The following is a 24,794-nucleotide window of genomic DNA, read 5'->3' on the forward strand; positions in this document are numbered from 1 at the left end:
TTCTTAAACCTGGCTCAAGCAGGAGGGTTTTGAAAGCATCCTCACGTGTATTCATGGAGAAATGTACAATGACAAATTGAAAATAGCCTAAGCATCAATGGAAGAGCAGATAAGTAAACTGTGCTGTGATCATAAAACATAATACTATGCAGCAGTTAAAATTAGTGAATTAGTGTCATATGTGCCCACATGGCTAAATCCTCAAAACACATACATAAAGAAAATGGGCATAAAAAAATGTACATCGGTTTATTTGCCTAGAGTCCATGGAATAATATTCAGAGACAACAACAGTGATAACATAAGTAAGTACTAAGGCTAGGGATGAAATTTAGGAAGCATGGGAAGATGAGGCCTTCAGAGTTCTGTCCTTCCTTTTCACGTCATTCCCCAGCCAGAGTACAGTAAGAGGAATGTAATCAATCCCTGCTACTTTTTTTGGCCACACTGCTACTGTCTACTTTCTGGGGTAGTCCTTAATTGCACTTAGGAACAAACGTATCTCTAAAGGGTAAAGGTTAGAGGATCATAATCATTTACAAATGGAAAAAGTAAAAAGAAACAAACTAGAGAATAATAACAATATAGAAGAAAATTGATAATATACAAAATGTTGAACTTTAATTCCTCTTTTGAAACATTATATGGGACTAAGTTTTAATAAATAACAAGATATAGAAGGTCTCAGAGACCTAGTTGAAAATTAAATGAGATAGGTAAACATTCTCCAAGACTCATGCTCAGCTCTAGACTGGGAGACATCATACACAGACGTATCTAATGCATTATGGCCTTTCTCATAGTATAAGCTGCCTCTCTCCCCCCTGTCTCTTTTTTCTTTTCTTTTTTTGTGGAATTGGAAAGTTTTAGAAGCCACTCTTTTCCAAAATATGTCCCTTACTCACCTTACTACAAAGCCTTCAAATCCACTTTCTTTGTTGACTTTGAATCAATGCATTGAAGAACACTCTTAAACCCACAAGATTTTAGGATGACAGAAAGATCTTACTTTTTTAGATTAGATGAGGAAAATGATGCTTGGAGAGTTAAAGTAACTTTCCAAGGCCACCCAGCTATCATGTAGCAAGTGGGTACCAGAACCCAAAACCCAATACTCCTCATTCCTGGTGCACTGTTCTTTCCAGTGTTGCATCTAGGGCCCCTGTATTAAACCTGTATCAGTTGTTAATGCTGTGGTTTGCATTTGTTTGCTAGGGACAGAGACAAAGGTAAAATCAGATAAAGAGTGCCATTTACATACAATAGAATATTATTCAGCCTTTAAAAAGAATGAAATTCTGATACATGATACAACATGAATGAACCTTGAAGATATTATGCCAAGTGGAATTAACCAGATACAAAAGGACAATACTGTATGATTCCACACATATGAGGTACCTAGGGTAGTCAAATTCATAGAGACAGAAAGTAGAATGGTTGTTGCCAGGGGCTGCGGGAAGGGCGAAATGGGCAGTTATTTACAATCACAGAGTTTCAGTTTGGAAAATGAAAAAGTTCTGGAGATGGACGGTGTTAATGGTTGCTAACAATGTAAATGTTCTTAATGCCACTAAGTTGTACACTGGAAAATAGTTAAAATGGTAGATTTTATGTTATGTGTATTTTATCACAGTTTGAAAAAAATCTGATGAGAAATCATGAATTACGAATTCCAGCCCAAGAAGGCAAGTGCAGTGGGAATTCCGAGAATACAGAAAGGACTAAGAAAGTACTAGGTGCTTGAGGAGGGTTGGAAGTGGAAGAGGGGGAAAGAGAGGAAAAGAGAAAGATCTGTTTTCTAGACCAGCACTGTCCAATAGAACTTTCTGTCATGGAGAAGGATTCTTTATCTGTGTTGTCTGTTGTAGTAGTCAGTAGTCACTAGCCACATTTGAGCCCTCAAAATGTGTAACTGAGGAACTGAATCTTTTATTTAATTTGATTTTTGATTAATTTACATTTAAACAGCACAGGTCTAGACCTTCTATTGGTGATTTCACTTAAAGTACTTGTATTTTTGCTTCTTCTAGCTCACGTTCTATACATTCAAGCATCATTCACTTATTTATTCAGTCACTGTCAGCAGATACAGTACACCTCCTGTGTGCCAGGCTCTTGCTAAGCAATAGGAATAAAAGGGAGTTAGAAGAAACTCTACATTGCTGGGAGGAGCATAAATACATGTAACCACTGTGGCAAATAATGTGACCATATTTCCTGTGGTTAGAAATGTTCATAACCTGCAACCCAGTGCTTCTGCATCCTAGAGAAACTCTCATATGTGCTCAAGGAGACATGGACTTTAAAAATCATAAAAGGCCTAAAGATCAATGAAAAACAGATAAATAAGGCTGTGTTTATAAAACAATACTATGCTATGTAGTTAAAACTAATGAAGGAGTGGCTAAACCACCAAAACACAATAGTAGAAAAAAATTCAATTGTAGAAGGATACACACAGTATGATATTTTTAAAAACCTTTCTTTAAAAACTTGCAAGGTTATTGTTTATGGATACATACATGCATACACATGAAGTAAATGTAAAAATATGTGTGGGCATGAGAGAGAGCACATTCAGGGTGGTGGGTACTTCTGGCAAGAGAGGGAATGGGATGGAAGAAGGTACACAGAGGTCTTCAATCTATATGTAATATTCTGTTTATTAAAAAAGATCTGAAATAAATATGACAAAGCCAGAAGATGAGTTCATGGTGTTCATTATATTATTAGCCATACTTTTTGCTAATACTTAAAATATTTCATAATAAAACAGATGCTAAGAAGTGGCCCTTCTGTTAAGAAGCTCTCAGATTAAAGGGGCATCATAAGTACAAACAAAAAATTTTCATAGTGCGTTAAAAGTAGTAATAGGGGCATGTATGAGGTAGGAAGACGAACACAGAAGAGGGTAGAAAAAACAGTCTCAAGGAGTCAAGGAATATCTCACTAGGTGATTGCATTTGGGTTTATTCTCTGAGGGCATATAGATGTTTATTTGGGAGAAATATAAAAACGGATGTTTATTAGAGGCTGAGAAGACAGTTTGTACAAAGGTCAAGGTGCAAAAGAGTTTGGTGCCTTCAAAGAATAGCAAGAAAATTTGGCCTCACTGGAGCCTAGAACTGTCAGGGTAGAGGTGGACTGGTAAGGCTGCTAAAACTGATTGGGACTGGCTCAGGTCTGGCTCTATGATCCAAGCCAGGGCAGCAGTATGTGTAGGGGGGTGGAGTTGGGGAGTGGTAGAATGGAACAAGGAGAGACTTGAACCAGGGAGACCCATAAGGAAGCTCTTGTAAGTGTCCAAGTGAAAGCCTGAACTCTGGTAATAGCAATGAAGACATGGAAGAGGATGGTTGGGGGGATGTTGTGGGTGAATCTATAGGACTTGGTGACTTGTTGAATGAGTGAAGGAATGAAATAGAGCAAAGAACCAAAAAATGAAATTCCCATGTTGGACAACCTTGGCTGATGGTGACCTTGACATTGAAGAAGAAAGAAAAGGAGAAGAAGCAAGGTTTCCCTAACCTTGGGAGTGAGAAGGAGAGGTAAGAGGATAATGAGAATACCTGGAATGGATGACACAGGCAAGAGATATCCTGTAAAGTGAGAAAAGAAGATTGCACCATAAAGCTAAGAAGTTGGATCGTCACTCTTTAGGTGTAGGCTAAGCTCTTCCTCCCAGAGAATGGTCTTGTATTGGCAGGAGAACCTGAAGACCTCTAATTCAACAACAACAAAGAGGACTAAACAATGGGATCATGCACCAGGCTGTGGCATCTAGCCTTAGGAAACTAGTGTAGTAATGAAGGCACCAACTTTTAGAGTTAAACAGACCTACATTCAATGCGTCCAGTGCATTTAAATTTTCATTCCCTACTTACTTGGTGAAAATTTGAGTAAGTCCTCAAAATATCTCTGAGCCTCCGTTCCTCATCTGGAAATGGGAATGATAATACCTGCCCCAGAGGATTGTGGTGAGGATAAAGCATAATAATGTTGTTTGGTAAAGATAAATACATAGACAAATACAGAATACTATATTATTGTAATGGGATGGGTAAATCATTTTTAATTCTAGTATTAAAGTTAAAAGACAAAAGTATTAAAAATAGCTATAAATAAAAATATGTTAAAAGATCCATGATATAAATAGATGTAAATTGTGAAATAAAAAAAAACTGTGTGTTGGAGGAGAAGTTAAAGTGTAGAGTTTTTATATGCAATCTAACTTATTATCACCTTAAAATAGACTTATAACTGTAAGAAATTTTATGGAAGCACCAAGGTAATCCCCCCCCCCACACACACACAGAAGCCTATAGAAGTTATACAAAAGGAAATGAGAAAGGAATCAAAGGAAATCAATACCAAAAAATCAACAAAACACAAAGGAACACAGCAAGAGTGGGAAAGATAGACAAAAGAACTATAAGACTAAAAAATAACTAACAAAATGGCAATAGTAAATCCTTCCCTATCAATAATTACCTTAAATATAAATGGATTAAACTCCCCAAGGAAAGACATAGAGTGGCTGGCTGGATTTTTAAAAACACCCAACTATATGCTGTCTACAAGAAACTCACTTTATTTTTTTCTTCCAGTTTTATTGAGATAGAATTGACATACAGCAATGTATAAGTGCAAGATGTACAGCATAATGATTTGACTTATATACATCATGAAATGATTACCACAATAAGTTTAATAAACATCCATCATCTCATATAGATACAAAGTTAAAGAAGTAGAAAAAAATTTTTTCCTTGTGATTAGAACTCTTAGGATTTACTCTTTTAACAACTTTCATATATAAAGTACAGCAGTGTTAATTATATTTATCATGTTGTACATCCCATCCCTAGTACTTATTTATCTTATAACTGGAAGTTTGTACCTTTTGACCACCTTCATCCAATTCTCATTCCTCAACTTCACCCTGCCCCCACCCCCGCCTTGGATAACCACAAATCTAGTCTCTTTTTGTATAAGCCTGTTTGTTTTTGAAGTATAATTGACCTACAACATTATGTTAGTTCCTGGTGTACAGCATAGTGATTTGATATTTCTGTATATTTCAAGATGATCACCACAAGAAACTCATTTTAGGTTTAAGAACACACATACACTGAAAGTGAAGGGATGGAAAATGGTAACCAAAAGAGAGCAGGGGTGGCTATAGTTATGTCAGACACAATAGACTTTAAGTCAGAAACTGTCATAGGAGACAAAGAAGGACACTATACAATTATAAAAGGGTCATTCTGCCAGGAAGATATTAAAATTGTACATATATGTAAATATAATATATATATTGGGTATCCCTGCCTTGTTCCTAATCTTACATGAAAAGCTTTCAGTTTTTCACCATTGAGTATACTTGATGTTAGCTGTGGGCTTTATATATAATAGCCTTTAGTATGTGAAGATACTTTCCTTCTATTCCTAGTTTGTTGAGAGTTTTTAATTATGAAAGGATGTTCAATTTGTCAAACACTTTTCCTGCATCTATTGACATGATCATGTGATTTTTATCTTTTTTTTTTTTTCTTTTAGTGTGGTGCAGCACATTAATTGTTTTTTGTGGAACCATGCTTACATCCCAGAAATAAATCCCACTTGGTCGTGGTGTATGATCCTTTTAATATGCTGTTGGGTCCTATTTGCTAGTATTTCTTGAGGATTTTGGCATCTATATTCATCAGGGATATTGGCCTGCAGTTTTCTTTTCTTGTGGTGTCTTTGGCTTTGATATCAGATAATGCTGGTCTCATAAAATGGGTTTAGAAGTATTCCCTCCTTTTCAGTTTTTTTGAAAGAATTTGAGAATTGGCAGTAATTTTTCTTTAAATGTTTGGTAGATTTCACCAGTGAAACCATTTGGTCCTGGGCTTTTATTTTGGGGGGAAGTTTTTGATTACTGACTCTCTCCATATTAGTTACAGGTCTGTTCACACTTTCTATTTTTTCCTGATTTACTCTTGGTAAGTTGTATGTTTCTACGGTTTTATCCATTTCTTCTAGGTTACCCAGTGTCTTGGTGTATAATTGTTCATAGCAGTCTTTTATAATCCTTTTTATTTCTGTGGCATCAACTGTAGTGTCTGCTCTTCAATTTTTTATTTTATTTGAGTCTTCTCTCTTTTTTTCTTAGTCTACCTAAGGGTTTATCAACTCTTAGTTTCATTTTTGTTGTTTTCTTATTTTCTGTTTTGTTTGTTTCTGCTCTGTTTTTGTTATTTCCTTCCTTCTGTTAACTTTGGGCTTAGTTTCACCACTTCTCTTTGACATAGTTCTGGAAATCCTAGCCAGAGAAGTTAGGCAAGAAAAGGAAATAAAAGTCGTCCAAAATGAAAAGGAAGAAGTAAAAGTGTAACCTTTTTGAAGATGACATGATCTTATACATAGAAAATACTAAAGACACTGTTTTAAAAAACTTCTAGGACTAATAAATGAATTGCATAAAGTTGCAGGATACAAAGTCAGCATACAAAAATCCATTGCATTACTATACACTAACAACAAACTATCTGAAAAGGAAATTAGGAAAACAGTGCTATTTAAAATAGTACCAAAACGAAAATAGTTAGGTGTAACTTAACTAAGGAGGCGAAAGAATTATATCCTGAAAACTACAACAGATTGATGAAAGAAATTAAAGAAGAAACAAACAAGTGGAAAGAGAGCTTTTTTATCAGTTGGAAGACAATATTGTTAAAATGTCCATACAACCGAAGCAATCTGCAGATTCAATACAGTCCCTATCAAAATCCCAATGGCAGTTTTTACAGATAGAAAAAACAATTCTAAGATTCATAGGGAACTACAAAAGACCCCAAATAGCCAAAGCAATCTTAAGAAGGAAGAAAAAAGCTGGAGGCATCACTCTACATGATTTCAAAATATATTACAAATCTACAGTAATCAAAACAGTATGGTATTGGCATAAAAACATACATATAGAACAATGGAACAGAATAGAGAGTTCAGACATAAATCAACACATATATGGTCAACTGATCTTTGACAAGGGAGCCAAGAATACACAATGATGAAAAGGTGGTCTTTTTAATAAATGATGTTGGGAAAACTGGATAACCACGCACAAAAGAATAAAATTGGACCCTTATCTTAAACCATACATAAAAATTAGCACAAAATGGGTTAAAGACTTAAATGTAAGACCTAAAAGTGTAATATTCCTTGAAGAAAACATAGGGGAAAATCTTTATGACCTTAGTCTTGGTAATAAGTTCACAGATATGATACCCAAATCACAGGCAACAAAACAAAAATAAACAAGTGGGGCTACATTAAACTAAAAAGCTCTACACAGCAAAACAACAACAACAAAACAATCAACAGTGCAAAAAGCAAACCTATAGAATGGAAGAAATTATTTGAAAACCATATATCTGATAAAAGAATTATCTTAAAAATATGTAAGGAATTCTTATAAGTCAATTCTAAAAATCTAATAACCCAATTTAAAAATGGGCTGAGGACTTGAACAGACATTCCTCCAAAGAAGACATGCAAATGACCATCAGGTATATGAAAAAATGCTCAACATCACTAATCATCAGGGAGAGGACTGGGGTTGGCTGCGTGAACACAGCCTGAAGGGGGCTAGTGTGCCACAGCTAGCTGGGAGGGAGTCTGGGAAAAAGTCTGGAATTGCCTAAGAGACAAGGGACCATTGTTTCGGGGTGCGCAAGGAGAGGGGATTCAGAGCACTGCCTAAACGAGCTCCAGAGACGGGCATGAGCCGCAGCTATCAGCGCAGACCCCAGAGATGGACGTGAGACGCTAAGTCTGCTGCTGCAGCCACCAATAAGCCTATGTGCAAGCACAGGTCACTGTCCACACCTCCCCTCCTGGGAGCCTGTGCAGCCCCCCACTGCCAGGGTCCCATGATCCAGGGACAACTTCCCCAGGAGAACACACACTGTGCCTCGGGCTGTTGCAACGTCATGCCGGCCTCTGCCACCACAAGCTCGCCCCGCATTCTGTACCCCTCCCTCCCACTGGCCTGAGTGAGCCAGAGCCCCCTAATTATCTGCTACTTTAACCCTGTCCTGTCTGGGCAGGGAGCAGATGCCCTCAGGCAACCTACAAGCAGAGACGGGGCCAAATCCAAAGCTGAATCCCAGGAGCTCTGCAAACAAGGAATAGAAAGGGAAATCTCTCCATGCAGCCTCAGGAGCAGCAGATTAAATCTTCGCAATCAAATTGATGTACCCTGCATCTGTGGAATACCTGAATAGACAAGGAATCATCCCAAAATTCAGGCGGTGGACTTTGGGAGCAACTGTAGACTTGAGGTTTGCTTTCTGCATCTAATTTGTTTCTGCTTTTACGTTTATCTTAGTTTAGTATTTAGAGCTTACTATCATTGGTAGATTTGTTTATTGATTTGGTTGCTCTCTTCCTTTATTATATATATATATTTTTTCTTTTTCTCCTTCTGTGAGTGTGTATGCATATGCTTCTTTGTATGATTTGTCTGTACAGCTTTGCATTTACCGTTTGTCCTAGGCTTCTGTCTGTCCATTATTATTATTTTTTTTTTAGTATAGTTTATAGCACTTGTTATCATTGGTGGATTTGCTTTTTTGGTTTGGTTGCTCTGTCTTTTTTTTTATTACTTTTGAATTTTTTATTTAATAATATTTTTATTTTTTAATTTAAGAACTTTTTAATTTTATTTTATTTTATTATATTTTATTTATTTATTTTTCTCCCTTTTCTTCTGAGCCATGTGGCTGACAGAGTCTTCGTGCTCCAGCTGGGTGGCAGGCCAGAGTCTCTGAGGTAGCAGAGCCGAGTTCAGGACATTGGTCCACCAGAGACCTCCTGGCCCCACGTATTATCTAATGGCAAAAGCTCTCTCAGAGATCTCCATCTCAATGCTAAGACCCAGCTCCACTCAAAGACCAGCAAACTACAGTGCTGGATACCCTATGCTAAACAACTAGCAAGACAGGAACACAACCCCACCCATAAGCAGAGAGGCTGCCTAAAATAATAATAATTTCACACACACCCCAAAACACACCACCGGATGTAGTCCTACCCACAAGAAAGACAAGATCCAGCCACATCCAGTAGAACACAGTCACCAGTCCCTCCACCAGCAAGCCTGCACAACCCACTGAAACAAACTTACCCACTGGGGGCAGACACCAAAAACAATGGGAACTACATACCTGTAGCCTGCAGAAAAAAGACCCCAAACACAGTAAGTTAAGCAAAATGAGATGACAATGAAGTACACAGCAGATGAAGGAGCAAGGTAAAAACCCACCAGACCAAACAAATGAAGAGGAAATAGGCAGTCTACGTGAAAATAATTCAGAGTAATGATAGTAAAGATGAATCAAAATCTTGGAAATAGAATGGAGAAAATACAAGAAATGTTTAACAAGGACTTAGAAGAACTAAAGAGCAAAGAAACAATGATGAACAACACAATAAATGAAAGTGAAAATTCTCTAGAAGGAATCAATAGCAGAATAACTGAGGCAGAAGAACGGAGAAGTGACCTGGAAGATACAGTAGTGGAAATAACTACTGCAGAGCAGAATAAAGAAAAAAGGATGAAAAGAATTGAGGACAGTCTCAGAGACCTCTGGGACAACATTAAACACACCAACATTCGAATTATAGGGGTCCCAAAAGAAGAAGAGGAAAAAAAAGGGACTGAGAAAATATTTGAAGAGATTATAGTTGAAAACTTCCCTAACATGGGAAAGGAAATGGTCAGTCAAGTCCAGGAAGCACAGAGAGTCCTATACAGGATAAATTCAAGGAAAAACACGCCAAGACACATATTAATCAAACTATTGAAAATTAAATACAAAGAAAAAATATTAAAAGCAACAAGGGAAAAGCAATAAATAACATAAAAGGGAATCCCCATAAGGTTAACAGGTGATCTTTCAGCAGAAAGTCTGCAAACCAGAAGGGAGTGGCAGGACATATTTAAAGTGATGAAAGAGAAAAACCTACAACCAAAATTACTCTACACTACAAAGATCTTATTCAGATTCGATGGAGAAATTAAAACCTTTACAGACAAGCAAAAGCTAAGAGAATTCAGCACCACCAAACCAGCTTTACAACAAATGCTGAAGGAACTTCTCTAGGCAGGAAACACAAGAGAAGGAAAAGACCTGCAATAACAAACCCAAAACAATTAAGAAAATGGTAATAGGAACATACATATCGATAAATACCTTAAATGTAAATGGATTAAATGCTCCAACCAAAAGACATAGACTGGATGAATGGATACACAAACAAGACCTGTCTATATGCTGTCTACAAGAGACCCACTTCAGACCTAGGGACACATACAGACTGAAAGTGAGGGGGTGTAAAAAGATATTCCATGGAAATGGAAATCAGAAGAAAGCTGGAGTAGCAATTCTCATATCAGACAAAATACACTTTTAAATAAAGACTATTACAAGAGACAAAGAAGGACACTACATAATGATCAAGGGATCAATCCAAGAAGAAGATATAACAATTGTAAATACTTACGCACCCAACATAGGATCACCTCAATACATAAGGCAAATGCTAACAGCCATAAAAGGGGAAATTGACAGTAACACAATCATAGTAGGGGACTTTAACACCCCACTTTCACTGATGGACTGATCATCCAAAATGAAAATAAATAAGGAAACACAACCTTTAAATGATACATTAAGCACGGTGGACTTAATTGATAATTATAGGACAGTCCATCCAAAAACAACAGAATACACTTTCTTCTCAAGTGTTCATGGAACATTCTCCAGGATAGATCATATCTTGGGTCACAGATCAAACCTTGATAAATTTAAGAAAATTGAAATCGTATCAAGTATCTTTTCCAACCACAACGCTATGAGACTAGATATCAATTACAGGAAAAAATCTGTAAAAAATACAAACACATGGAGGCTAAACAATGCACTACTAAATAACCAAGAGATCATTGAAGAAATCAAAGAGGAAATCAAAAAATACCTAGAAACAAATGACAATGAAAACACAACAACCCAAAACCTATGGGATGCAGCAAAAGCAGTTCTAAGAGGGAAGTTTATAGCAATACAATCCTACCTTAAGAAACAAGAAACATCTCAAATAAACAACCTAACCTTACAGCTAAAGCAATTAGAGAAAGAAGAACAAAAAAAAAAAAAAACCAAAGTTAGCAGAACGAAAGAAATCATAAAGATCAGATCAGAAATAAATGAAAAAGAAATGAAGGAAACAATAGCTAAGATCAATAAAACTAAAAGCTGGTTCTTTGAGAAGATAAACAAAATTGATAAACCACTAGCCAGACTCATCAAGAAAAAAAAGATGAAGACTCAAATCAATAGAATTAGAAATGAAAAAGGAGAAGTAACAACTGACAGTGCAGAAATACAAAGGATCATGAGAGATTACTACAAGCAACTATCTGCCAATAAAATGGACAACCTGGAAGAAATGGACACATTCTTAGGAAAGCACAACCTCCCGAGACTGAACCAGGAAGAAATAGAAAATAGAAACAGACCAATCACAAGCACTGAAGTTGAAACTGTGATTAAAAATCTTCCAACAAACAAAGGCCCAGGACCAGATGGCTTCACAGGTGAATTCTATCAAACATTTAGAGAAGAGCTAACACCTATCCTCCTCAAACTCTTCCAAAATATAGCAGAGGGAGGAACACTCCCAAACTCATTCTACGAGGCCACCATCACCCTGATACCAAAACCAGACAAAGATGTCACAAAAAAAATAAAACTGCAGACCAATATCACTGATGAACATAGATGCAAAAATCCTCAACAAAATGCTAGCATACAGAATCCAACAGCACATTAAAAGGATCATACACCATGATCAAGTGGGGTTTATCCCAGGGATGCAAGGATTCTTCATATATGCAAATCAATGAATTTGATAAACCATATTAACAAATTGAAGGAGAAAAACCATATGATCATCTGAATAAATGCAGAAAAAGCTTTCAACAAAATTCAATACCCGTTTGTGATAAAAACTCTCCAGAAAGTAACATAGAGGGAACTTACCTCAACATAATAAAGGCCATATATGACAAACCCACAGCCAGCATCATTCTCAGTGGTGGAAAACGGAAACCATTTCCACTAAGATCAGGAACAAGACAAGGTTGCCCACGCTCACCAGTACTATTCAACATAGTTTTGGGAGTTTTAGCCACAGCAATCAGAGAAGAAGAAGAAATGAAAGGAATCCATATGGGAAAAGAAGAAGTAAAACTGTCACTGTTTGCAGATGACATGATACTATACATAGAGAATCCCAAAGATGCTACCAGAAAACTACTAGAGATAATCAGTGAATTTGGTAAAGTAGCATAAACCATAAACAAGATGAAAAGACAACCCTCAGAATGGGAGAAAATATTTGCAAATGAAGCAACTGACAAAAGATTAATCTCCAAAATTTACAAGCAGCTCATGCAGCTCAATATCAAGAAAAACAAACAACCCAATCCAAAAATGGGCAGAAGACCTAAATAGACATTTCTCCAAAGAAGATATACAGATTGCCAACAAACACATGAAAGGATGCTGAACATCACTAGTCATAGAGAAATGCAAATCAAAACTACAATGAGGTATCACGTCACACCAGTCAGAATGGCCATCATCAAAAAATCTACAAACCATAAATGCTGGAGAGGGTGTGGAGAAAAGGGAACCCTCTTGCGCTGTTAGTGGGAATGTAAATTGATACAGCCACTATGGAGAACGGTATGGAGCTTCCTTAAAAAACTAAAAATAGAACTACCATACCACCCAGCAATCCCACTACTGGGCATATACCCTGAGAAAACCATAATTCAAAGAGAGACATGTACCACAATGTTCATTGCAGCTCTGTTTACAGTAGCCAGGACATGGAAGCAATCTAAGTGTCCATCGACAGATGAATGGATAAAGAAGATGTGGCGCATATATACAATGGATTATTACTCAGCCATTAAAAGAAATGAAATTGAGTTATTTGTAGGGAGGTGGATGGACCTAGAGTCTGTCATACAGAGTGAAGTAAGTCAGAAAGAGAAAAGCAAATACTGTATGCTACCACATATATGTGGAATCTAAAAAAAAAAAGTGGTTCTGAAGAACCTATGGACAGGACAGGAATATAGATGCAGACTTAGAGAATGGACTTGAGGACACGGGGAGGGGGACGGGTAAGCTGGTACAAAGTGACTGAGTGGCATGGACATATACACAGTACCAAATGTAAAATAGATAGCTAGTGGGAAGCAGTCACATAGCACAGGGAGATTGGCTGGGTGCTTTGTGACCACCTAGAGGGGTGGGATGGGGAGAGTGGGAGGGAGATGCAAGAGGGAGGAGATATGGGGATATATGTTTATGTATAGCTGATTCACTTTGTTATAAAACAGAAACTTACACACCATTGTAAAGCAATTATACTCCAGTAAAGATGTTAAAAAAAAAAAAAGAAGCAGTACGGCCGACTTAAAAATTGCTTCTAAATTTAAAAGGCTATATCTCATCTTAAGTGTTCTTACCATAATAAAATTTTTAAAAATTATAGTATAATGTTGGTATTTAGTATACGTTAAGTGCTTAATAAATATTAGTTCCTTGTCCTTTTCTTTGCTCTTATTCTTGCTGATTCATGCGTAGATTTGCCTCAGAACATTTAATTTATTTAAGTACATTGCTTTTGACTCAAAATAAGCAAAGTACTCCTAACCACAGAAGCTCTAGATTCCTTGAAAGTGGGGATCATATGTTATACTTTGATCAGTCAAGCCTATATTGGGCATTTACTATTTGCCTAACAAGTATGTAGTACAATGCTGGTACATAGTAGGTGCCCAATTAATAAATAAATGCCTCCTGAATTGATGTGTACTGCAGCATAACCAATAAAATAAGCATAAAATGTTTTATAATTTAGGTTGATATATAATCACTTGGTAACAACCTTGTTAAGCCTAACAACATCCACAGGCAATAAGCATATCATTTTATAAGGAAAGAGAAACAGTTAAAACAATTATTTGTTCAAGTTCACAGAAAGGAAAAGTCATTTCAGAGCCAGAAATAGACAGCAGTTAATCTAACTGTCAGTAAGTAGGGGAAAGCTCCCAGTGGTATTTCAGTTATGGGCCCAGCGAGGCGTGAACAGACCATCCCTTAGGATTTCTAATGCAGAAGAACAAACATAAAAATAGAAGACTGCCTTTCATGTAGTAAGTCCCAAGTTCTCGAATCATATTCTAAGCAGCAACCAGGATAAAGAGCCTTGGGTCAACAAGGAAGTAGGTTTGGCTCAGAGGAAGTCTGTCTGGGTTCAAGGGAATGGATTATACAGATTATGGAATAGGTCCATATCTCTGGGGTCCTTTTTTATGACTGTGCTGAAAAATAAACTGATGGCATAAAGGGTCACCATACAGGATTGGGATCTGGTTTAATTTTATCTTTGGGACTTTCTTAGATTGTGAAAAAGTAGAGTTTAAACCAGAGTCTAAGGTGGGCTAAGATTTAGGGATTAATAAAGTTTGCCAGTAAGTACTCAGAAATGAGGTTGGTGGATTAGTTAAAAAAAAAAAAAAAAAAGCACGGTGTCAAACTGGCTAATTGGGATATTAGGGAGGTGTGGGAAGATAACCAAGTAAAAAAGAAGTGGTGGCCAAATGGGGCAGATTTTGAAACAGAGATATCTGTGGTATGCTCAGGTCAGAAGTTAAAACAAGAATAAAGTTAGAGACTCCTTTCTAGAGTAGATAGACAGGGAAGGGTAGGTTCTGTTCTTCTCTGGGCTATTGTGTCCTCATTTGTAAAATTCACGTGTTATTAATGCATACATACAGAGGACATCCTCTGTAAAAATTATTCCTACTTTAAAAAAATCTGTTTCTCTGAGATATGGAGACGACAGTTGGTGTTGAGGGATGGCAGAAAAGGCAATTATATAGTCAGTAAGCAGAGGTCAAAACCTGAAAAGTCAAGAGGTTAGTTAAAGGCAGCAGGAGGGATTTCTCCAAGGAAGCAGATTACACAGCTAATCCTTGTGTTGTGAGGTGAGTTGTGTCCCCCAAAATGACGTGTCTAAGTCCTAACCCCCAGTACCTGTAAATGTGACCTTATTTGGAAATAGGGTCTTTGCAGATATAGATGAGTTAAGATGAGGTAATAATGGATTAGTGTGGGCATTAATCCAATGACTGATGTCTTTAGAAGAAGGGGGAAACCTGGACACTCAGCTATACGCAGGGGAGAAGGCTACATGAAGATCAAGTCAGAGATTGAAATTATGCAGCTACGAGCCAAGGAACACCAAGGAATGCCAGCAACCACCAGAAGCTAGGAAGAGGCGAAGATTCTTCCCTAGAACCTTCAGAGGAAGCATGGCACTTCCAACAGCTTGATTTTGGACTTCTATAACTGTCACTCCGTAACTGTGAGGGAATAAATTTCTCTTGTTATAAGCCACCCAGTTTGTGGTACTCTATTACAGCAGCCATAGGGAACTAATGCACCTTGCTCTCTGAAGATGATTTTCAACTGTGTGTTTCCCAGTTTTACGAGTCAACTGAGAAAGCTGGTGCTGGTCTTCACACTACATGTCCTCACTTGAGACCCTGCCGTTAAACTCCCCTCAAATCCTACCCCTTTACCCTGCCAGGCCAGGATTCCCCTAATGGAACAAGGCTTGGTGAGAGTACTGGTCATGGAAGACCTCTAGTATGACTGGAAAGTTCAGGCTTGGCCTTCTGGACCACACCTTTCCTGGGTTCTGAGGGCTAAGGTTTTTCTCCTTCAGAACCAAGAGCACACAAATACCTGTACCTCAAATTCTTTCTTATTTTACTAGTATAAGAGGCAGGTATGGTGTTTGGCCAAGCAGAACAATAAGCAATGAAATAAGTAGTAAACCTTTTGAGTTTGGGGAAACCACTGGATCAGTGGCTGCACTTTAGAGTCACCAAGATTTTAATAAACATCAATGTCTAGGTCCTGCCTGCAGAGATTAGAGTGGGATAAAGCCCAGGTATTGGTACTTTTTAAAAGCGCTCCAATATTCAGCACTGAAAACTTGTACAAGGTGAGACATGGGTGATAAGAAATGTATAAGGGGTCTATGATGGATGCACCCAGCTTCTTACCAGGTCATGTAGAAAGTTATTAATTTATTAGATGGATAATTATACCTAGTTCCTGAGTGTCAGAGTTCTCTCAAAACTACTTTTTGTGTTTTAGCTCTAACACCAAGCTTTGTGTCAAACTCCTCCTCCTCTGTCCCCTGTCCCCAATCAGTCACCTCAATAGTTTCTTTAGGTCTTCAGATGCAGCTGGCTTTAGACTGCCAAGAAAAGGCATAATTCTTCTTATGCTGAGCAAGGTAGTCATGGTGAAGATGTGGGACAGGAACTGTTTGCATTAGCTGGTAAAATCCAGAACTTGCTGGAGCACCTTAGACCTTAAGTTGGAGGAGGGTAAGGATCTTGTGGGATCTAACTGGATGCCCAGGAGATTGATGTTGTGTCTCAGAAACTGGACTTCTGCCTGGACAAATAAACACTTCCCTAGCCTACCTTGTAACTTGTACTGCTGGAGGCTGGCCCAGACCATGTAGATATGCACAATATGCTGGGCCAGGTCCTATGAGTAAATCAAGATAATATCAAAGAGATTCTTTATAAACTGTTGGAGACCAGTCTATCACATCATTCCTAATGGCATTATACTCATAATGACTGTACTGAGTCAAAGGGTAACTTTGCTTTCACACTCTCTGGATTCAAACTAGTTTGTGTGCCCCCCAGAGGTTATTTTGTGTAAACAATTAATGTACATTATCAGTCTTACAAATTGGGGAGTATTAGATGGTGATGGTGTTGAGAATCAGTTGTCTTATATAACCTCATTTGCTCACTTTTATATTACACAAGAAGAATCTAAACCTAAGAACAGGAGAGAGGAGGGGAAATGAGCCTTCACTGCACATCTGCCTCAATGAACTTCTGGAGTTGCCTTGTATCTGGCTTTTTTTTTCTTCTGGCTAACTATTGTTGGATGTTTACCCTGTTTTAAGGCACTATGCTAAGCTCCTTCTATACATTACCTCATTTAATATTTACAACACATCTCTGAGGAACGCATTGCTAGTGGCTCCATCACAGAAACTTTGGAATTTGCTAGTCAGTTGTAGATTCAGTTCCGTAAAAGGATATTTAAGATCTGCTAGGATCCATATCAATCTCAGTGCCATGGTTGTGGTGGAACACATGACCTAGAATTTGTGGTACATCTAGAATTAAGTCCAAATCAGGTTTCACCTGTTTAGGTGGGTCAGTAGTAGCCCAGGGGGAACATGGGTAATATTAGTAAAAGCATGCAGACATGAAAGTCAGTTCTCAGGAATGCCATGCCCTAGGATTCAAATGACCAAGTTAGGGTTCAAATCCAAGGAAATGTGGGAAGAAAAGGAATAAGTGATACTGTTCCCTCTCGTTGGTTCCTTATAATCATTGTTGGATTCTGCTCTTAAAAGGCTAACCAGATGAGGGGAATGATTTCTAAAATTTTTTTTATTTTTTATACAATTTTCAAAGGTTGCTTTCCATTTATAGTTATTACAAAATATTGGCTATATTCCCCATGTTGTACAATACATCCTTGAGCCTATCCTACACCCAATAATTTGTGCCTCCCACCTCCCGTACTTCTGCATTGCCCCTTCCCCCTCCCCACTGGTAACCACTATTTTGTTCTCTATATCTGTGAGTCTGCTTCTTTTTTGTTATATTCACTAGTTTGTTGTATTTTTTAGATTCTACATATAAGTGATATCATACAGTATTTGCATTTCTCTGTCTGACTTATTTCACTTAGTATGATGCCGTCCAAGTCCATCCATGTTGCTGCACATCTTCTTTATCCATTCATATATTTATTCATTCATCTATTAATGGACACTTAGGTTGCTTACATATCTTGGCAATTGTAAATAATGCTGCTATAAACATTGGGGTGCATGTATCTTTTCAAATTAGTGGTTTTGATTTTTTTTTGGATATATACCCGGGAGTAGAATTGTTGGGTCATATGGTGGTTCTATTTTTAGTTTTTTGAGAAACTTCCATACTGTTTTCCACCATGGCTGCACCAGTTTACATTCCCATCAACAGTGTACAACGGTTCCCTTTCAGATGAGGAGAATGATTTCTATAAGAAATCAGAAATCTAGGAATTAAGTCGCAGTGGGATCAATGTAGTCAAAGTACAGTCTTTGGACCCTGCCTCAGAATTTCCCACCTCAGATCTCCCAAGTCAAAATCTCTGAGAATATCTTGTGGAAATGCGGATAGGATAAAAGACAAGATGTTTTCATTCCTATTAACATGCAAAATCCTTTAAAAATCCAATCAAATACATCCCAATTTAGGAAAATAAAAAGGCCAAGGGCAAATTTTTGAAGCTATTTTATAGTTATGGGTGTTGTGAATAAATGTGCTTGTGGGATACCCATCATTTGTCTACTTTGTAAAGCCGGTAGTTCTGAAGTGATTGACTGCCATTGCATTTTCTCCTCCTTTACTCAAAGTTTGAACTGAATAATTGATGAATGAGGCTGACATAGGAAGCTTGTGTGAGTTGGCTGGAAGAGGAGAACTGGATCAGTGGAATTGTTCGTTTGAACAATTGAATCTCAAATTTTTCTGAAATTTCTGAATTTCTGAATCTCAAAGATTTCTGCGGGTTACAACTCACTTTGAATGTGAGTTTTAGAAGATAGCAAATTCAGACAGTAAGAAGCATGCATTTGGAAGATTCTAGTGTTTACCTTAAGATTGAAGATCTATTTCTTTTATGCTCAAGTTGTACCAGGAACAACTTCAGGATTTTTTTTTTTAACATCTTTATTGGGGTATAATTGCTTTACAATGTTGTGTTAGTTTCTGCTTTATAACAAAGTGAATCAGCTATACATATACATGTATCCCCATATCTCCTCCCTCTTGCGTCTCCCTCCCACCCTCCCTATCCCAACCCTCCAGGTGGTCACAAAGCACCGAGCTGATCTCCCTGTGCTATGTGGCTGCTTCCCACTAGCTATCTATTTTACATTTGGTAGTGTATATATGTCCATGCCACTCTCTCACTTCGTCCCAGCTTACCCTTCCCCCTCCCCGTGTCCTCAAGTCCATTTTCTACGTCTGCGTCTTTATTCCTGTCATGCCCCTAGGTTCTTCAGAACTTTTTTTTTTTTTTTAGATTTCATATATATGTGTTAGCATACAGTATTTGTTTTTCTCTTTCTGACTTACTTCACTCTGTATGACAGACTCTAAGTCCATCCACCTCACTACAAATAACTCAATTTTGTTTCTTTTTATGTCTGAGTAATATTCCATTGTATATATGTGCCACATCTTCTTTATGCATTCATCTGTTGATGGACACTTACATTGCTTCCATGTCCTGGCTATTGTAAATAAAGCTGCAATGAACATTGTGGTACATGACTCTTTTTGAATTATGGTTTTCTCAGGGTATATGCCCAGTAGTGGGATTACTGGGTCGTATGGTAGTTCTATTTTTAGTTTTTTAAGGATCCTCCATACTCTTCTCCATAGTGGCTGTATCAAGTTACATTCCCACCAACAGTGCAAGAGGGTTACCTTTTCTCCACACCCTCTCCAGCATTTATTGTTTGTAGATTTTTTGATGATGGCCATTCTGACTGATGTGAGGTGATACGTCATTGTAGTTTTGATTTGCATTTCTCTAATGATTAGTGATGTTGAGCATCCTTTCATGTGTTTGTTGGCAATCTGCATATCTTCTCTGGAGAAATGTCTGTTTAGATCTTCCCATTTTTGGATTGGGTTTTTTTTTTTATATTGAGCTGAATGAGCTGCTTGTAAATTTTGGAGATTAATCCTTCATCAGTTGCTTCATTTGCAAACCTTTTCTCCCATTCTAAGGGTTGTCTTTTCATCTTGTTTATGGTTTACTTTGCTGTGCAAAAGCTTTTAAGTTTCATTAGGTCCCATTTGTTTATTTGTGTTTTTATTTCCATTTCTCTAGGAGGTGGGTCAAAAAGGATCTTGCTGTGATGTATGTCATAGAGTGTTCTGCCTATGTTTTCCTCTAAGAGTTTGATAGTGTCTGGCCTTACATTTAGGTCTTTAATCCATTTTGAGTTTATTTTTGTGTATAGTGTTAGGGAGTGTTCTAACTTCATTCTTTTACATGTAGCTGTCCAGTTTTCCCAACACCACTTATTGAAGAGGCTGTCTTTTCTCCATTGTATATTCTTGCCTCCTTTATCAGAAATAAGGTGACCATATGTACGTGGGTTTATCTCTGGGCTTTCTATCCTGTTCCATTGGTCTATATTTCTGTTTTTGTGCCAGTACCATACTATCTTGATTACTGTAGCTTTGTAGTATAGTCTGAAGTCAGGGAGCCTGATTCCTCCAGCTCCATTTTCTTTCTCAAGATTGCTTTGGCTATTTGGGGTCTTTTGTGTTTCCATACAAATAGTGAAATTTTCTGTTCTAGTTCTGTGAAAAATGCCATTGGTGGTTTGATGGGGATTGCATTGAATCTTTAGACTGCTTTGGGTAGTATAGTCATTTTCACAATGTTGATTCTTTGAATCCAAGAACATGGTATATCTCTCCATCTGTTTGTATCATCTTTAATTTCTTTCCTCAGTGTCTTATAGTTTTCTGCATACAGGTCTTTTGTCTCCTTAGGTAGGTTTAGTCCTAGGTATTTTATTCTTTTTGTTGCAATGGTAAATGGGAATGTTTCCTTAATTTCTCCTTCAGATTTTTCATCATTAGTGTATAGGAATGCAAGAGATTTCTGTGCACTATTTTTGTATCCTGCTACTTTATCAAATTCATTGATTATCTCTAGTAGTTTTCTGGTAGCATCTTTAGGATTCTCTATGTATAGTATCATGTCATCTGCAAACAGTGACAGCTTTACTTCTTCTTTTCCGATTCAGATTCCCTTTATTTCTTTTTCTTCTCTGATTGCTGTGGCTAAAACTTCCAAAACTATGTTGAATAATAGTGGTGAGAGTGGACAACCTTGTCTTGTTCCTGATAACTTCAGGGTTTTTAAGCAGACTATAATTTGCTTCAGTGGTTCTCTCTTTATTCAGTATTTCTTTAAAATTGTTAGATCCCTGGCTGGAAGGAGTCATTCTGCTTCTCAGGCATTATTTTTTAAAACTCAGAAAAATCAGCTAAAAACATGAGTGTGTCTATGCAGAATCAAAACCTGTTTGTGTATGTTCGAATGCACTGATGTAGAAGCAGGAAGTAAATTTCAGAACCATATAAACAAGAAAAGAATAAGTTCGGCCTGAGATTTATCAGTAATTCATTATAAGCTCCTTTTAGACATCACATCTTTTTGAAGGGTAACTGGCTAAAAATGTAAAAGTGCTCTTTCAGTGGTGGTATTATATATAACAAATTGTTTCTTATTTTTGTGATTGACAATCTAGAGCACTGATTCTCAAACTATTTTCCCTTGGAACTTGCCAAACTTAAGTTTTTCTAGTAAGATTTTTCACTCTGAATGGAAAAATTACTTAAATTTTTCCTTATTATTTATTTACTAATGTGTTTATCTGCTCTTGAATGTTAATAGTCAAGAAATAAATGAACACATCAACAAATGAATGGATAAAGAAAGTGTGGTATATACATATATATATATTTATAAAATATATATGTATACAATGTAATATTATTCAGCCTTAGAAAAAAAGAAATCCTACCATTTGTGACAACATTGATGGACCTTGAGGGCATTATGCTAAGTGAAATAAGTCAGACAGAGAAAGTCAAATACTGTATGATATCACTTATATGTGGAATCTAAAACAAAACAAAACAAAACAAACAAACTCATAGAAAAAAAGAGATAGAATAGTGGTTGCCAGAGGCTGGATGATGGGAGAAATGGAGAGGTGTTGGTCAAAGAGTACAAACTTCCAGTTATAAGATGAATAAGTTCTGGGGATGTAATGTACAGCATGGTGACTATAGTTAATAATACTATACTGTATATTTGAAAGTTGCTAAGAAAGTAGATCTTAAATATCCTCGGTACACACACACACACATAAAGGCAGTTATGTGAGATGATGGCAATGTTAACTAACCTTATTGTGGTAATCGTTTCACAGTATATACATGTATCAAATCATCATGTTGAACACCTGAAATTTACACAATGTTATATATCAATTATATCTCAATAAAGGTGGAAAAAAAGAGAAATGAACAAGTTGCAAAACATTAGAAACAAAGATCCTCCAAAAGAGTTGATCCTTGTGTGCCAGCTTAGCTTTTTTGACATGTGAGATTGTGGTGTGTTATCCTATCACCTACATAAAATGTTGTCATATCATGTGATAGGAAAATGTCATATGTGATAGGAAAAGTGTTCATATGATGGAATTATCTTCAGCAGTATGGGATAGGGTTCCCCAAAGAGCACCGGCACCTACGGGAACACTCCCACACCAAAAGTTTGAGAATTATGGATTTTGTTATGCGTGTGTCCTCTGACTCTGTTTCTCCATTTCTACGTATTGATCATATCCACTGCACAAAAATATTTAAACATGTGCATATAGTGCTTATAGCATTGTTTATAATATTAAAAAAATCAGATACGAATCAATATTGGAGAAGGTTTTGATAAATTTTAGAACATCCATGCAGTAGTTTTACAAAACAAAATATAAATATTTATATTGTTATGAATGATCTTTAAGATATAAAGATAGGGCTTCCCTGGTGGTGCAGTGGTTGAGAATCTGCCTGCTAATGCAGGGGACACGGGTTCGAGCCCTGGTCTGGGAAGATCCCACATGCCACAGAGCAGCTGGGCCCGTGAGCCACAACTACTGAGCCTGCGTGTCTGGAGCCTGTGCCCCGCAACGGGAGGGGCCGCGATAGTGAAAGGCCCGCGCACCGCGATGAAGAGCGGTCCCCGCACCGCGATGAAGAGTGGCCCCCACTTGCCGCAACTAGAGAAAGCCCTCGCACGAACCGAAGACCCAACACAGCCAAAAATAAATAAATAAATAAATAAATAAATAAATAAATAAATAAATATATAAAGATAGACAAAAGCAAGCTAAAAAATAATCCATATGACTCATACATGGAGTGGGGAGGGAGAAACAAGGTCTTAGAGCAAGGTCAGGAATGATATACACCAGACTCTTAATAGAGGTAGCCCCCAAGTGGGAGAGTGAGATTGAAATGGTGAAGGAAAACTTGAACTTTTAAATCTGTATACTTCTGTAGTTTTAAAATGTACTCATGAATAATTTGTGCATGTAAAAATAATTTTCAAAAGAGAAGTTATGTGCTGAAAGAAAAGGACATGCAAAGAAATTTCTTTCCTTTAGAATTTGGTGCCAGAGAAACTTTGCCTTCAAAAAGGAATTTGTTTATATGCGTCTTCATTTCTAATGATAATAATTCATGATGCTTCCCTTTGAATTCTGCCTTTCAGGAAACTCAGAATCAAAATTGATGCTCACACAGAACAGCTGTACTAGCCTGTGAAGTTAGCATACTTTCTATTGCCTCTTTTCACAGATCCCATTTCCAATTCCTGGGTTTATTTTATCAGACTTATTTTATATATGATCTTGGTTATAAGCTACTTCATATGTTTTAAGAAAGAAATGAGGAATACATAAATAAACAAATAACCTAATAATTATTTTCATTGAATTTGAAAGTCATTTCATGTTTCAGAATTTGTTAGTGATGGTTTACTTGTACTCAAATGTAACTCAGTTTTAGACATTCTTATTCTGCAGTATGTAACTCACACCTTAAAAAAATAATCAGAGCGTTCCAGAACTTGCAGAAAATATATATACAGTATTTTGCTTTTTTTCCCTTGTACTGTCTGAGATAGTTGTTTAGATCTAGTGAGCCATCCAAGTTAATTATACCCCAAGGGAGTCCATAGACCTCAGGGATTTGATGGCAATGTATCTATTTAGTGAAGTTCTCTTTGGGTGAAGTAAAATAGTCCTTAAAGAATAATCGATGGAAAGACCCTAGTACAGATTTATACAAGAAAACAAAAATGCAGTCTACTTCAAATAATAAGGCTTTAAAACTGTACATTCTTTAGAATACTGATAATCATGAATACAAGCCCACCTTCCTCCACCCGCATTGCCACACAGCAACACACACTTTCATACAGCATCCTGTTTTGCAAGTCCCAAAGATGGCTCTATTCCTGGTTAAAAAAAAAAAAAAGTAGATCATTTTTGGTACTTTTAGTGTGCTCTTTATTTTGAGTGCCTTTTGAAACACATCCTGCTGTGTTCCAGAAATAAACTGGCAGCTCCCTCTCTCGCCCTGTTGAAACTGCTCACTCTACAGTTCCCCATGCAAACAAAGCTATGAGAAAAGCCTTTTCCCAACTAACAGCTTGAATGTGCTCTGGGAACACCAACATGATTTTTTAATTAACGTTAATTCTGCTTAGCTTCAACTATGAAAGAAATGGGGTTTCTTCAAACACCAATTAACAAAGCAAACCCCAATAAAGGGAAAATACTGTGTCCCCACCTCCAGCCCCCAACAGGAAATTCCCCCCTGTTGAGTTTTCCCTAAGGTCTCTATAAAGTTTTTCTGATGAACTTGCTAGAGCCTTAATGAGAATGAATCAGCACAGATTTTC

The sequence above is a fragment of the Balaenoptera acutorostrata genome, chromosome 7 (assembly GCF_949987535.1).
Source record: "Balaenoptera acutorostrata chromosome 7, mBalAcu1.1, whole genome shotgun sequence".
Taxonomy (NCBI): Eukaryota; Metazoa; Chordata; class Mammalia; order Artiodactyla; family Balaenopteridae; genus Balaenoptera; species Balaenoptera acutorostrata.